General features: G+C 36.8%; 1 protein-coding gene across 1 annotated transcript in view; it reads right to left on the reverse strand.

The window, feature by feature from the left end:
* Nucleotides 1–16644, reverse strand: part of cdk6 (cyclin dependent kinase 6) — a 62536-nt gene that overhangs the window by 27934 nt on the left and 17958 nt on the right. The window lies entirely within an intron of this gene.

Here is a 16644-nt window from a genome sequence, read left to right on the forward strand (position 1 = left end):
CAAGAACAACTGAATGCTGGATTTTCAAAAGTATGTGAAATACACGGCATAGACTCTTTAAAAGATGTCCAAGAGTTTTACATGCCGATCTGTTATTGTAGGGACGGTGACTTTACATTTTCACACCCTTAAACGTGACGCTGAACAAAACAAAGGTGATTGGTTGCTTTATGTCCGTCAGATTGGGCGGTCCTTGGTCAATGAAAGCTGCTATGGAATCCAGACCTTCTACCATCAGTCTGAAGGTCTGGCTACGCGAGACTAGGTGACTATAGGCGTTTTAAAAGGTCAACTTACATTCAAGAAGACAACCTTTGAAAGCTTTTGTACAACGCTTTTGTTGCTGGAAAATGTGGTGGTGTTTAATTCATGCTGCAATTTTCTGCTGTCACAACCGGTATATTTAGTGACCAGTGAGCAAAATGGCAAATTATCTCAATCTCTGCATAGTTTCCAATGGGAGTTCCTATATAGAAATATGTGCCCATCGGTTACTAATGTTGCCAAATTTAAATCATCTTAATTGCATGAGAACTGTACAGTATGTTCATATGAAAGATTGCACATAATTCTAATAAAGACAAGATGCATTCAAAAACAGCTAGATGGAGCACAATGGAACAGAATAGTTATTAGAAATGTATTACAAATAAATGAAAGTACTACCGTTCAAAAGTTTGGGTCAGTATGTTGTCATCACCGGAATAAAACTACATTTCAAAACATATTCAAATAGAAAACAGTTGTTTTAAATTGTAACAATATTTCACTATATTACAATTTTTACTGTGGTTACTTTTGATAAAAATAAATGCATTCAAAAATCTAAATCGTACCCCAAACTTATAGCATATAGCATAACGGATTTACAATTAGTTAAATAGTTGGCATCATGAGTGTGAACATTAATAGGTTAACATTTTGAAAATATTTCATATTTGGATATAGTGCTGTGCGATATTGAAGAAAAATGCGATATGCAATACCTTGTTAAATAATATTTAACATTGCTTTAAGTGTGTAAAATCTATTTAAATTATATATTTTTTAAATATTTAAAAACTGAGAATGATACCATTTATGTGTTTCACATTCTTTCTGGGAAAAGAAAGCATCGCTACAACTTCTGAAAGTTACCAGCAGTGTTTTAGCAAAGATGTGTGTCACAAATCTGACAATATAATTTTAACATCAATGTAAACAAACAAAAAAATGTAATGCCAATATTTAAAATAACAAAAACTCTTTGCTTGACTTGGTAATATATAGTTATATCAACCTAAAACTTAACATCAAGAACATCCAGGTAAACAAAGACACCTGAACTAGGGGTGGACGATAATTTTTGTTATTTTAATTTATCTTTGTTATTAAAAATAAGAAGTAAAAACAGTAGTCTTCACATTAATTAAATATATACTGATACATAATAAAGCTACAAAGGTTATTCAGCCAAGAGCATTGAGTGATTTTCTCTTTTGTTGTTTGACAGTGGCAGGTTTACTGTATTAGCAGATTTACTGTATTAGCAGGTTTACTGTATTAGCAGGTTTACTGTATTAGCAGGTTTACTGTATTAGCAGGCTTACTGTATTAGCAGGCTTACTGTATTAGCAGGTTTACTGTATTAGCAGGTTTACTGTATTAGCAGGCTTACTGTATTAGCAGGCTTACTGTATTGGCAGGTTTACTGAATTGGCAGGCTTACTGTATTAGCAGGTTTACTGTATTGGCAGGTTTACTGTATTGGCAGGTTTACTGTATTGGCAGGTTTACTGTATTAGCAGGCTTACTGTATTAGCAGGCTTACTGTATTAGCAGGTTTACTGTATTAGCAGGTTTACTGTATTAGCAGGCTTACTGTATTAGCAGGTTTACTGTATTAGCTGGCTTACTGTATTAGCAGGTTTACTGTATTAGCTGGCTTACTGTATTAGCAGGTTTACTGTATTAGCAGGCTTACTGTATTAGCAGGTTTACTGTATTAGCAGGTTTACTGTATTAGCAGGTTTACTGTATTAGCAGGCTTACTGTATTAGCAGGTTTACTGAATTGGCAGGCTTACTGTATTAGCAGGCTTACTGTATTAGCAGGCTTACTGTATTAGCAGGTTTACTGTATTAGCAGGTTTACTGTATTAGCAGGCTTACTGTATTAGCAGGCTTACTGTATTAGCAGGTTTTTTACTGTATTAGCAGGCTTACTGTTTTAGCAGGTTTACTGTATTAGCAGGTTTACTGTATTAGCAGGCTTACTGTATTAGCAGGCTTACTGTATTAGCAGGCTTACTGTATTAGCAGGCTTACTGTTTTAGCAGGCTTACTGTTTTAGCAGGTTTACTGTATTAGCAGGCTTACTGTATTAGCAGGCTTACTGTATTAGCAGGTTTACTATATTAGCTGGCTTACTGTATTAGCAGGTTTACTGTATTAGCAGGCTTACTGTATTAGCAGGTTTACTGTATTAGCAGGCTTACTGTATTAGCAGGCTTACTGTATTAGCAGGTTTTTTACTGTATTAGCAGGCTTACTGTTTTAGCAGATTTACTGTATTAGCAGGTTTACTGTATTAGCAGGTTTACTGTATTAGCAGGCTTACTGTATTAGCAGGCTTACTGTATTAGCAGGCTTACTGTATTAGCAGGTTTACTGTATTAGCAGGCTTACTGTATTAGCAGATTTACTGTATTAGCAGGTTTACTGTATTAGCAGGTTTACTGTATTAGCAGGTTCTGTATTAGCAGGCTTACTGTATTAGCAGGTTTACTGTATTAGCAGGCTTACTGTATTAGCAGGCTTACTGTATTAGCATGTTTACTGTATTAGCAGGTTCTGTATTAGCAGGCTTACTGTATTAGCAGGTTTACTGTATTACCAGGTTTACTGTATTAGCAGGCTTACTGTATTAGCAGGTTCTGTATTAGCAGGCTTACTGTATTAGCAGGTTTACTATATTACCAGGTTTACTGTATTAGCAGGCTTACTGTATTAGCTGGCTGTCACTTTAAGACCTAATGCACTGATCATATTGACACGCATTCAGTTTCTTTCCCCAACTGATATCGTTCACTTAAAGCATAACCGACTGTGTTTACATGAATACTCGTCAAGACAGCTATTTTGACATAACTGTGTGTGTACTTGACAGTTTGAGTGAGTAACAAGGCACGAAACAGAACTAAAGGGATCACATGCTTTCAGAGAGGCGGCTTGTGCGCACGTTTCGGTGTGAGTGTCAGACTGCAGACAGCACGAGACTGCAAGGAGTTGTTTTTCGCAAGTTATTGCGTTTAATAACTCGTTTTAACATTAAGCAAGTCACATAAGTAACAGTCGTGTGCCCAGTCTATTCTCTGCTATATGCATCGACCTAAAACGTACACTTTTCACCATGTTGAAGTAGCCTATTAATGTGTGCCGTTGCAATATGCATATCGCCATATGTACATTTGCGATATTTCGATAATTGATATATGGTGCAGCCCTATTTGGACATACGTGTTGCTTTTTATTTGATCGCATATAGCAGTTGCTTTTGAAAGAATGTCATTTCAGTGAAAAGATTCCAGTTGGTATCCTTTGGATTGCGCATGAATACATTGCAAGCATTTAAAGTCTCTCTTTCTTCCTCTAAGTTTCGAACCATGCCAGTGGTTGTGCGACAGGGTAGCCTACAGAGGTTTTTCTGAAACTAGCCGCTAATAAAAGGGTCAGATAAAGCAGCTCTGGCTGACTCCAGATTAAAAGAGAGCATTCTGTGCATTCCTATCTGGTGAGACAGTGCGGGCCCTCTCAGCACGAGGGAAACCAAGAAACTCTTCTCAGCGCCACTGACCAAGCATATCCACAACGGCCCAGCGGCTCAACTCTTGCACTGGGCCACCCTGCACTTCTCCGTACCCCACTCCAGCTAATGCACTCTAGCCCCCAAACCCCTCCTTTTGATTCACCCCAATAGATTTAAAACAATAGAGACACAATGTGATTCAGAATAAGCCTGGCTGATGGAGTTGGCTAGGAGCCTCTGTTTACATTGTCTCTCTCAAAGGAAGCGAAGGATGAAAGGCCCCTTCAACACAAGACGTTCATCCGCATTCTTTCAGGCCGCCCCCGGACACTTTTAAAGGGGTAAGTCCACCAACTTGGCAGAGCACAATGCCATTCGCTAAAAATGAGCCTCCATGACAGCCCATTATTCAGTGGGTAATAGATCAGTGAGTGATATCATTAGCTAGCACCTGAAAGTCCCCTGAACACTAGACATGTGCAAAACAACATTTTCAAAACTGACTAGTTGGTTGATTGCATTCATGACTAGTCAACTAACCAGCCTATTTATGCATTTCTAATTACATTCAAAAACAGCTAGGCCTACTGGCATATATACATTATTTATTATATTATAGTTTTGTATATATTATAATTAATTAATTATAAATTTAAATTATGTAAATATAATATATACAAAAATATAATAGAATAAATAATTATAATAATGTATTAATAATAAATAATTATTTATAATGTCTAAAAATATATAAGAAATTAATTATTTATAATGTAAATATAATATATACAAAAATATAATTTAATAAATAATTATAATAATTTATAATAATGTATTAATAATAAATAATTAAACATACACACACACACACACAAACACACATATAATTAATTATAATTAATAATTAATTATATAATTATTATAATTAATTAAATTTAAATAATGTAAATATAATATATACAAAAATATAATAGAATAAATAATTATAATAATTTATAATAATGTATAAATAACAAATAATTATTTATAATAATGTATACATTTATAAGAAATTAATTATTTATAATATTCATAATCATTTATAGTGTGTGTGTGTGTGTGTGTGTGTGTGTGTGTGTGTGTGTGTGTGTGTGTGTGTGTGTGTGTGTGTGTGTGTGTGTGTGTGTGTAAAATTAAATTAAATTAATTATACAAAAATATAATATGATAAATAATTATAAAAATGTATAATAACATTAATAATAAGAAATTATTTATAATGTATTAATTTATAAGAAATTAATTATTTATAATAATTTATATTAAAGTATTTATTAGAAATTATTCATTAATAATTTATATTATATCAGTTATATTTAATTATATTATATTATATATTATATAAAATGATATTATATGAATTATATTATATGAATTATATTATAGATTATATTGTATTTTATATATTATATTATATTATATATTATATGTATTATATTATATTATATTATATTATATTATATTATATTATATTATATTATATTATATTATATTATATTATATTATATTATATTATATTAATTATATTATATTATAAAGCCAAGATAAAGTAGCTGATCTCACAAATCGGTGACCCATTCCCGTACACTACTGTATATGGCGCTCTTTAAATATCATGTATTTGTATCATGAACAGGTGCATTTTTGCATGCTTTTTATCATAATTTAGTAGTTATGATGGAAAATAGCTAAGATGAGCTGTTTTTAGGTGCAGAATAGTTTTCAGTAATAAAATATTTTAATTATACACTCACGGTTGGACTGAGAACAGGCTATTTTGGTGTTCGCTGTGCTTGCACATTGCAGTCGTACTGAACAAGCCTCCCTCCTCACCTCCAGCCATGTTTTGTCTTAGGACGAGCCATTCTTTCCCTCCCAGTCAAACGGGCTGTAAACACGGTTATTGTGAAGCCCGAGGGTTTTCCCCTAAAAATCCATTTAAAATGGCAACAATACTATCAGGATTCTAGATTGGAGAAAGATATATGAAGCCTCAAGTAAGCAGCATTCATAAACTGTATACAGTAAAGAAAGAAAAAAAACTCCACAACTGTTGCCAAAGTATGCAGAGCTTACAGGAATGCTGTATGGGGCCCTCTCTGAGCGAACAAAGAAAGCACAGTCAGACTCCTTTTCCCCAGCGCTACCACATCCGCACATCATTAGTTGGAAAATTCCTGATATATGCTGTAATTTTTTTTTTTTTTGCTCTGGTACAGGCAAGGCTTTAATATCCAGATGCCATTGGATCCTGCAACGTACCCCCAAATCAGTTCTCTTTTCCCGGTTGGCCTGCAGCCATCGGCCCGTCAACAAATAATCCTGACAAGGTCCGGGAGCAAGGGTTCAGCGCTCTCTGTGGACCGCTAGCAAACGAGGTCACACAGGAAATACCAAATAAGACGCTCCCCGTGCATTGTGCTGCTGCACTCTTTGTGTGTCTGTTGGTGTTTGGAAGCCCCCCGCTTTTTCCGCTGGATTTATTTTTTTCTTCCCTTCTCCTTTTTGGAATACCGGGGGAGATATCTAAACATTCCCAAAGTGTGCCGCACGTGCTCTCCTGCGTGCCATGTTTTCCTTTTTCCAGACATGCCGCTGCCTCTGAGTCTGTCCAAAGCAGAAGCACATTGTCTGGCAACGGACAAGCTGCTGCGCTCAGCTCAAACCAGGACCGGTCTAAAAAAAATTTGGATGGATTCATCTGAACCTAAACAATTTTTCATAATTAAGATTTATGATTTGAACAGAATGTCTTGCTAAGAAACGCAACTATTTGGAAAACTCAACGTACCAACCCCCCTCTGTGCTTTTCAAAACTTGTTTCAATAGCAAACACCCATAGCTTGTTTCAGCCTGGCTGCATTTTTGCTAAATCTAAGTGTCATGGTCACATGAAAGGTTCAAAGGGATCGTTCACCCAAAAATGAAAATTCTGTCATTCCTCACCCTCATGTCGTTCCAAACCCGTGAGACTTTTCGTTCATCTTTGGAACACAAATGAAGATCTTTTTGATGAAATTTGAGAGCTTTCTATCCCTCCGTTGACAGCTACACAACTACCACTGACACTTCAAAAAGTTAATAAAGAGATCATAAAACAAATTTTCTGAAGAGACACAATCGCTTTATATGATAAACAGATTGAATTTAGGCTTTTATTCACATATAAACATTCATCAACTCACATCAGTTGTGGTAAACGGAAGCTCAAGCATGTTCGTTTCATGTGCGAGAACCAATGAGGTTCATTCTCGTGTTACGCATCACGTTTGAGCTTCGTCAAGAACCAATGAGGTTCATTCTCGTGTTACGCATCACGTTTGAGCTTCCTCAAGAACCAATGAGGATCATTCTCGTGTTACGCAGCACGTTTGAGCTTCCTCAAGAACCAATGAGGTTTATTCTCGTGTTACGCTGCACGTTTGAGCTTCGTCAAGAACCAATGAGGTTCATTCTCGTGTTACGCATCACGTTTGAGCTTCGTCAAGAACCAATGAGGTTCATTCTCGTGTTACGCATCACGTTTGAGCTTCCTCAAGAACCAATGAGGATCATTCTCGTGTTACGCAGCACGTTTGAGCTTCCTCAAGAACCAATGAGGTTTATTCTCGTGTTACGCAGCACGTTTGAGCTTCGTCAAGAACCAATGAGGTTTATTCTCGTGTTACGCAGCACGTTTGAGCTTCAGCAAGAACCAATGAGGTTCATTCTCATGTTACGCATCACGTTTGAGCTTCAAGAACCAATGAGGTTTATTCTCGTGTTACGCAGCACGTTTGAGCTTCAGCAAGAACCAATGAGGTTCATTCTCGTGTTACGCAGCACGTTTGAGCTTCAGCAAGAACCAATGAGGTTCATTCTCATGTTACGCATCACGTTTGAGCTTCAAGAACCAATGAGGTTCATTCTCGTGTTACGCATCACGTTTGAGCTTCAAGAACCAATGAGGTTCATTCTCATGTTACGCATCACGTTTGAGCTTCAAGAACCAATGAGGTTCATTCTCGTGTTACGCAGCACGTTTGAGCTTCGTCAAGAACCAATGAGGTTCATTCTCGTGTTACGCATCACGTTTGAGCTTCCTCAAGAACCAATGAGGTTCATTCTCGTGTTACGCATCACGTTTGAGCTTCCTCAAGAACCAATGAGGTTCATTCTCGTGTTATGCAGCACGTTTGAGCTTCCTCAAAAACCAATGAGGATCATTCTCGTGTTACGCATCATGTTTGAGCTTCCTCAAGAACCAATGAGGTTCATTCTTGTGTTCCGCAGCACGTTTGAGCTTCCTCAAGAACCAATGAGGTTCATTCTCATGTTACGCAGCACGTTTGAGCTTCCACAAGAACCAATGAGGTTCCTTCTCGTGTTACGCATCACGTTTAAACTTCAGCAAGAACCAATGAGGATCATTCTTGTGTTACGCATCACGTTTGAGCTTCCTAAAGAACCAATTAGGTTTGTTCTCGCATGTCAAGCAGGTTCAGTTGAGCTTGTTTAAATGTTCACTGGTCAATGTTTATATGTGCATAAAAGCCTACATTTAATCTGTTCATCATATAAAGCAATCATGTCTCTGCAGAACGTTTGGACTAAACCGCTCAATTCATTTGGATTAGTTTTACAATCTCTTTATGAACTTTTTAAAGCGTCAAAGTGGTAGTTGTGTAGCTGTTAATGGAGGGACAGAAAGCTCTCAGATTTCATCAAAAAGATCTTAATTTGAGTTCCAAAGATCTTACGGGGAATGGAATGTGTATTTGTGAACATGAGGGAGAGTAATTGATGACAGAATTTAAATTTTTGGGTGAACTAGCTCTTTAATACAAACAAAACTCTTTCAGGCAAGTAGAAACACTAAAGTGCATGTGTCCGTGTATCTCCTGCAGAAGTGTGACCTCTTTTGAAGTGCAGGAATGGGACCGGGGGTGCTGCCAAGCAATGATGAGAATGTGATCTCGTTCCAAACTTGTATAACTTACCTTCTTCTGTAGAACACAAAAGAGGATGTGTCTGTTTATTTATTTATTGTCCCTAAAATGAAAGTCAATGTAGACCAATGCTATTTTGGACCCCACTGACTTTCATTGTGTGGACAGCAACAGTAAAAACCTTCTTCTTTTGTGTTCCATAGAAGAACATGACACAGGTTTGGAGTGACATTGGGGTGAGTAAATGACAGAATTTTTATATTTAGGTGAACTATCCCTTTAAGAAATATTTAATAGAGTATCACTAGCTTACGTTGTCATGACACACAACAAACGTTCCAAACACAAAGCTAAAATAGAAGTACACCGTTTAAACATGTTTAAACTATTAATTTTCTCTCTGACTTCCATGAGCAAGCTTCAAACTAGTTTAAAGGGGAAGATCTGATTGGATACAGTTGGTTTGCACTGGACAGTGAAGCGGAGCTCAAAATGGAAATCCCATTAAGCAGATTCATTTCGTAAAAGGGGTTGAATAATTTCTTCTGTCGAACAATGAGTCATTTCCTCTGCCCACACATGTATTGAAACAACTACAGGCTCATTTAAGGATGCCTAGCTTCATTTTCAGTCAGAGCAGGGACTTTTAAACACAACAGGTTGTCTGTGCGCCTCTTCCTATTCATGCTCACATCACAATGAATATCATCTGCAACAGCCTGCACCCAGGACAGATTAGAAGAGGCGTGAGTCTCTGACTGCAAATCTGACCAGACGTGCTTAATGAGAGGACAGATGGAGTGGACCGTTAATTGCATTATCAGTTTGTTGGACTTTGGCCATTCTCTGTCAAGCTGTTTGGATAGCCAAAAAAAGCCTTGCTCATCTCCACAATTGTTACAGTTGTCATAAAAGGATTAAGTGCCAGTCAATTTTTGTGTAAGTTGGTCAAAATTAAAATATAAACAAAGTTGTAAATGCATATCTTTACCCATTGTCCTATGAACAACCAGTCAGAAATTATATTCGCAAACTCAAGTACACAAAACTTGCTTACTTTTACGAAAGCTTAGGCAGCGGACTCAACGGATTCAGTGAGTTTATTCACAAGTCATACTAATTCATAGTCTAATTCTAAGTCATAGAGTCTTTTCGAACTTGTTTTCAAAACACCTTTTTGATTCACAAAAGAATTGTTTCAAACGATCATTTGTTTGTGAATTGAACCACCTTATTTGCATGATTTAATCAGGCAGAACGATTCAAACTTGACTCAAAGTCAACGATTCTGGCTCATAAATGAATCTGTTTGTGCGTCAGGCTGATTTAAACAAGCAAGTTATGAGTCTTTTTGAACAATTCATTCAAATAATCATTGTTTGTTCATGAATCGGATCACATATACATTTGTGTGATATAATCAGTCAGAAGGAAGCTGCAAGTCATGAGTTGGAAAGCCTTTGAGAATGATTCTTTAAAAGAACTGGCTCATAAGAATAATTTGTTCCTGAAATCAAACCCATCTGTTAGTGTGATTCAGTCAGAATCATGAGTTTGGGTCTTTTTTTTTTTTTGCCTGGATGCCAGCCGAACTAAGCCCTGCCCATAACATTTGAGGTCGGGAAGTTCGGTCTGGACTTGATCTGTTTAGGAGCAACTATGCCCGAACCAGAGCTGTTCGGACCAATCAAATTGTCAGGGCGAGCTTTGTACGATGATGGACAGATGATCAACAGTGACGTAATCATCCACGTCACCAAAGAGCGCTTAGGTTGAATTCGTTCTAATCCTAAACTGAGAACTTTCACATTCACCTTTACTATTCCTCTCAAATGATGATCGTGTAGGTAAGTGCTCCGTGTATCCCTAAATTATTTTTACAACACCGGCAAAGATCATTTAAACTCATCATCTTCTTCTACTTCTTCCAGCGTGTGTGCAGTTGAGTTCTGTTGACAACTATGCATCGCTCAACACACATCACTTACTCCGTTGCTCTGATTGGTTGTAGGTCTATCCAATTGAGCGCAGTGGTATTTTCTTTCCTGGTTCGGTTGAAACTCCCCATAATCACAGCCCAATGGAGCAGTATCAGACTCATATTCTGACTAGAATCTGAGAATGACGGCGTCAGGCTATCTTTTTTTGACAATAAAGAACTGAGTCATTTGTTTGTGAATCAGTTCAAACAGTCTGATTCAAAACGGTTGCTTGAGTCTTGTACGATTCCTTAAAAATCACCTCATAAGAGACATTTATTTGTGAATCAGGCTATACACTGGTCACACTATGTTAAAGGAATTCGTTCATAATATAATTTGTTTGTGAATTGAATCACATTATTTTAGGGCTGTCAAAAGATTAATCGCGATTAAATCGCATCCAAAATAAAAGTTTGTGTTTACATAATATATGTGTGTGTACTCTGTTAATTATCATTTATATATAAATACACACACATTCATGTATATATTTAAGAAATATTTGCATGTATATACTGTAAATACATTTATATAATCTATAATATATATAAATGTTTTATATATAAAAATAAAAATAAAATTCTTAAATATATACATGCTTGTGTGTGTATTTATATATAAATAATAATTAACAGAGTACACACACATATTATGTAAACACAAACTTTTATTTTGGATGCGATTAATCGCGATTAATCTTTTGACAGCCCTACATTATTTGCATAATTTGATCAGACTGAATTATTCAAACTTGCTAGTCATGAGTTTGAATCTTCAAAAATAATTCATTAAAAAAAATGGCTCATAAATATGTTTTTGAATCGACCAATTGCATGTTTTAAACAGTCAGTTACGAGTCTTGTTGAACAATTCATTAAAATAATCATTACACAAGTGTTGTTTGTTCATGAACTGGACCACATATTGTTTACATGATATAAGCAGTCAGAAGTCGTGATTTTGCAAGTCTTTGAAAAAGATTTTTTAAAAGAACTGACTCATATGGAGTCATTTGTTCCTGAATAAAACCTGTGTGTGTAATTCAGTCAGAATCGTTACGTTAGTTGTCTTTTTAAACAATTAAGAACTGCCTCAGAGTCATTTGTTTGTGAATTATTTCAAACAGTCTGATTCAAAATGGTTGCTCGAGTTTGAGAGTCTTGTACGATTCCAAAAAACAAAAACAAAAAAAGACTGATTAGTTTTGAATCGTTGAAAAGAATTGTCTCATTCAAGTATTTGTAAATTGAAGCCCCAACTTCATTAGATGTCAAATGACATAATCAGCGTCATATTTCAATGTATTCATTATCCACATATGTTCACTGAAACTCAATCAGCATTGAATTGTGGGATGGTTTTGGTTAGAGAGTCTAGCAAGCTATGGGCGCTAGGTGATACAAACATAAGGGATTCATTCTACCATCAGAGGGGAAGGAAGTGACAGGGCCCACAGGACTCCCACAGCACAGACTGTTATGAAGTTTGCGGTATGCAGAAAAACGGTTGCAGGAAAAGAGGGATTCTTTTTTATCTCAGCATAATTTAAGCCATGACAGCCACTTGTACAGCAAATCTACACAACCCACCGAAAGCAGCCTGGCCTTGCAGGATTCTAATGTGCTTTTGGATCACTTCTGCAGATGGCATCCATTTCAGAGGGGCATATAAATATGTTTTATAAAATGATAAAAGGCCAAGAGAAGCCCGTTCACTTTGTTTAATGCAAAAATGTTTGGAGGTCTTGCAGAAGAAGCATAGCAATAGATTCAAGTATGCTTGATTAACACTTAAAAGATGTAAAGATTGTACAACAATCAGTCGGATAAATGATCTGAGGCATTTGCCTGCTGTTCTGTAAATCCAATTTCATGAGCAATGCGGTGCACATGATGTTTGCTTGAGCAGGATCCTAATCGCTTTCATGGGACAATCCCAGCTGCCTCCATTTTTACAATAACTCCATTTGGTAGAAAGGAAGAGGTCGCAATTGATTTCAAGTTTCAACCCCATACAGTATCGCTAGATTACAGTTTGCATGCATCGTAGTGTCAAGCACAGCTTCTGACTGTACATGAGCTGAAATAAAAGCAACCTATATTAGAAAACCTATATTTATGGTGAATTCAGGTTGATTGGGACTCTTTTTGCCATTGAGATAACATGGAAAAAGTGTCCCAATTCACCTTATAGCCTATCTGTACCTATATTTTTGAAAACTCCAAAAAAATACTTATACAATTCGTTGCAGTTTCCAGCTGAAATGAACATGAACATTAGTGGCAGTAAAAAAAAATTCCATTTCACAAAAAATTATGATTTCAGAGTAAGATCATCGATGAATAAAAACTTATTTTTCACACAGTTCCTTGCACAATACTATGGTATGACCTGCAAACTCTTTCACCATAGCGCATGATTTGTAAACAAACACATTTTGACATTTGCATCACAACCACCTCCATATGAATGGCTTTTCTGATGTACAAAACTTGCTCAGAAGCTCAACTGGCACAACCTTGCACTTGCAATGTGAAGTGCTCAGGTACAAATCATCAGAAATACGCGTCATGATAAAAGAGCTCAAGACTTCTAGAAGCACATTGAATAGTTGCTTCAGCAAATGCTCTTTTTTACACTTACATTGCTTTTGTCAACACTGTTGGTTAGGTTCAGGGTCGGGTTTAGTGTAGGTGCAACGTTATTTTCAAACGCGCTAGAAAATTAATCTTTAAAAGCCACTCACTAGACATTTCATAAAACCACCAACGTAATAAATGTTGCCAGATTCAAGTTTATCTTTTGCACTTTTAGTGGCACACACTCGACATTTCACTTCAAAAGTGTTGCAAAAACATGCCAAAAGCAATATAATAGACATGAGTCTGCGTTGGGAAAAAAGGGCACCTAATGCACTCAAAGGCAAAAGGGGGAAATAAAAGTTACCATGTTTTGTGTTTGTGCTTTAGACTGTCAATCAGAGATGGACAAAAGCCGAGAACCAGAGTCATTCTAACAATCAACAATGGTACGGACCCATGAGATTTGTAGGGTCAGGCTAATCTCCACCTCCCGGGGCACCCGATGGGTGGTCCATCCAGCCCTCGGTTGCTCTTTGTAAAGAGTACCTGATAAAATATACTTGAGTAAAAGTACAGATACCTTGCAGCGAAAATGACTCCAAGTCAGCAATTCCGATTGAGTAAATGTTTTAGAGTATCTAATTTAAAATAGGGGTGCTCCGATTGATCGGCAACCGATCTTGATCGGTCGATAATCGCTTTGGGATAATTGATCGGTGGTCTCCAAAAAGGCCGATCTCATGAACCGATCTCATGCTGACGACACATAAAACCCCGTGCCTGCCGTGAGAGCTAGGGCATGATATCTTTCCAGCGCGGGTAAAATAATTATAATGCTGAAGGTGAGGTACAATTCATATTTCTATATTAAATAACTTACTTACGCAGTCATTTGAAAACTTTCTGTGGGACGTAAGTTCACAAACAGCGCCCGTGAATCACCGCGTGCGCGCGCTCTCTCTCTCCCTTTCAAAATGCTCAAATGGCTTCACATCAGCCGCGCATCGCATGTGCACTAAAATCGAGCTGCACAGTTGACACAGGATTTGCCACTTACACAATCGTGTCGCATCGTCACTAAAGTTTATCATTTGCATTTATTTTTAAGTCTTGCCAATGTTCAAACCACTCAGCACTCGCGCACACAGTCTGGAGACACACACACACACACAGGCCATCTCACAAAAAGCTTGCAAGTACAAATTGCGCTCAAATGTTCAGATACACACAAATGTATGTACTAAATTACCGTCTTGACGAGTATGCACGTAAACCCCGACTCGCACGTGAACGTTTGTGCAACTGCATGTAACCGTATCCGTGTTCGCTCTTAAAGTGACAGCAGTCGAATAAACTGCCGCTGTCTCTGAGTTTCTCTTTGTCTTGTGTTGTTTGATGAACCTTTATGACACTCACTGCTCTTGAATAACTAACTTTTTAGTCAAAAAAGTTGTAAGGATTAATCTAATTTAATGTATTCAGGGAAGACCAATATTAATTTACATTTGATTTCTTATTAAATGTCTTTAGTATTTCTTACCTCAATACTAATGTTAGACCTACCTGAAAAATTGTTTTTAAAAACAAAAATGCACTGCATGATCAAATATTTAGGTGAGATAATTATATACATTTATTTGGGAAATATGGCCTACAGTAGCCTTAAGTTATCTAATTTTCTAAAATAAACACTTGGTGGTTCTTCAAGATCTTGACTCAGTTAATTTAGAGTTAGTTTCATTTCTACAAATGGTGCAAACTCTGCAAGATTATAGATAAAAGATTGCCATTCCCCTGCCATTCTGTGATCGGCAATCGGCAGATCATGATCTTGGTGATCGGTAATCGGCCCCAAAAATGCTGATCGGAGCATCTCTAACTTAAAACTACTTAAGTATTTTGCTCATACTGAATGTAGGCTCAAAGATGCACTAGTCCTCATCACCCAAGAGAAATGCCAATAATGTGTCTATTTTCTAAAATCAAAACTGAACACTTCAAAATCGCAATAAATCAAGGTCGACAAAAAAACACTCAAGTCTCAGTTAAACTCAAGTGCTCAAAATGAGCATAAGTAAGCCAATATCCTTCAAAATATTTCTTCAATAACAGATAAATAAAATAATGTTAAGTAAATTGAAATAGTCAAAGTCTACTTGCATTGGATGTGGTGCACATGCGATTCACAACTACCTGCTAATGCAGTCATATTCATCTAAAGCTTTGTTGACAAGTTGGGTAAACAAGGGCAAAACACTTGTCTAGCTATCACGAGACCTATCACCATCACCAGGCATGATCAACTGGTATAGTTCAAATCACTCTGTACGCAAATTGGATAGTCCTTCAACCAATCAGACCAACGATCCATCGCTTCTCTATCCGTCATTGTGTTAAACCCGCCAATAGTGCTCCAGGTGGAGAAGCTGGTTTGTGATTGGTCCCCGCAAATTTGTAACAGAAGCAGGATAGAAATATGTACAGGTTTCCAGCCTGAGCGGCAGAGCGAAATCAAATCGCCAGCAGATCAGGCTGGGTTTACCCAGTCTAGCAAAACACACAAGATATAGTACCTTCAACACCCTGTAGATGCCAATATTGCTTCTTTTGTAGCAGAAATAAACTGCTTGAGAAAAAGTTAGGTGCAAAATGTAACGACTAATTGCACTACTCATCACAAATGTATTGGAGTAAACAGCTACTTTTACTCTGTGCTTAACTACATTTTTGAATAAGTATATGTACTAATATCTTTGAAAAACTAAAAAGTAGCTAAAAAGATACTTAAGTAAACAAACAAATTACATTACTCAAATCCTTTTACCACCTGTTTCTAATCTACATCACGGGAGCAGATGTACTAAAGCTGAGTAAAGCCACTAAAGCGGAGTTTCATAGTCCCTAATATTAACTCTCTACTCTTAACTCTGCTTTTTGTGTTTTCGCTATATGGTAGGGGGCGCAATGACATCATCTGAAAGACTACAGAATCTCCAGATCAAAACACAGGTGAAAAAGTAGCAAAACAAGCGATAGCATATGCAAGCACATGCATAAATAAAATTAACACGATCATCAACAGCATGTAAATCAAAACCCCCTAATGTTACTGAATAAAATGTTGATCCAGGACGAGCTATAGGACATTGGAGCTTTGGGGGTGTTGATGGACTCCATCTACTCCATCTGTGTTTTGTTCATCTCTCTGAATCCGATCTGGATCGTGTTTTTCTCAGCTTTTTACTCAAAATGTTGCTTTTTTTTTAACGAAACGTACCCACATTCAAGTGTTAAAAAAGATAAAGAATGCATGAACCTAGAATAAAA

Source organism: Gobio gobio (assembly GCF_949357685.1).
Source record: "Gobio gobio genome assembly, chromosome: 11".
Taxonomy (NCBI): domain Eukaryota; kingdom Metazoa; phylum Chordata; class Actinopteri; order Cypriniformes; family Gobionidae; genus Gobio; species Gobio gobio.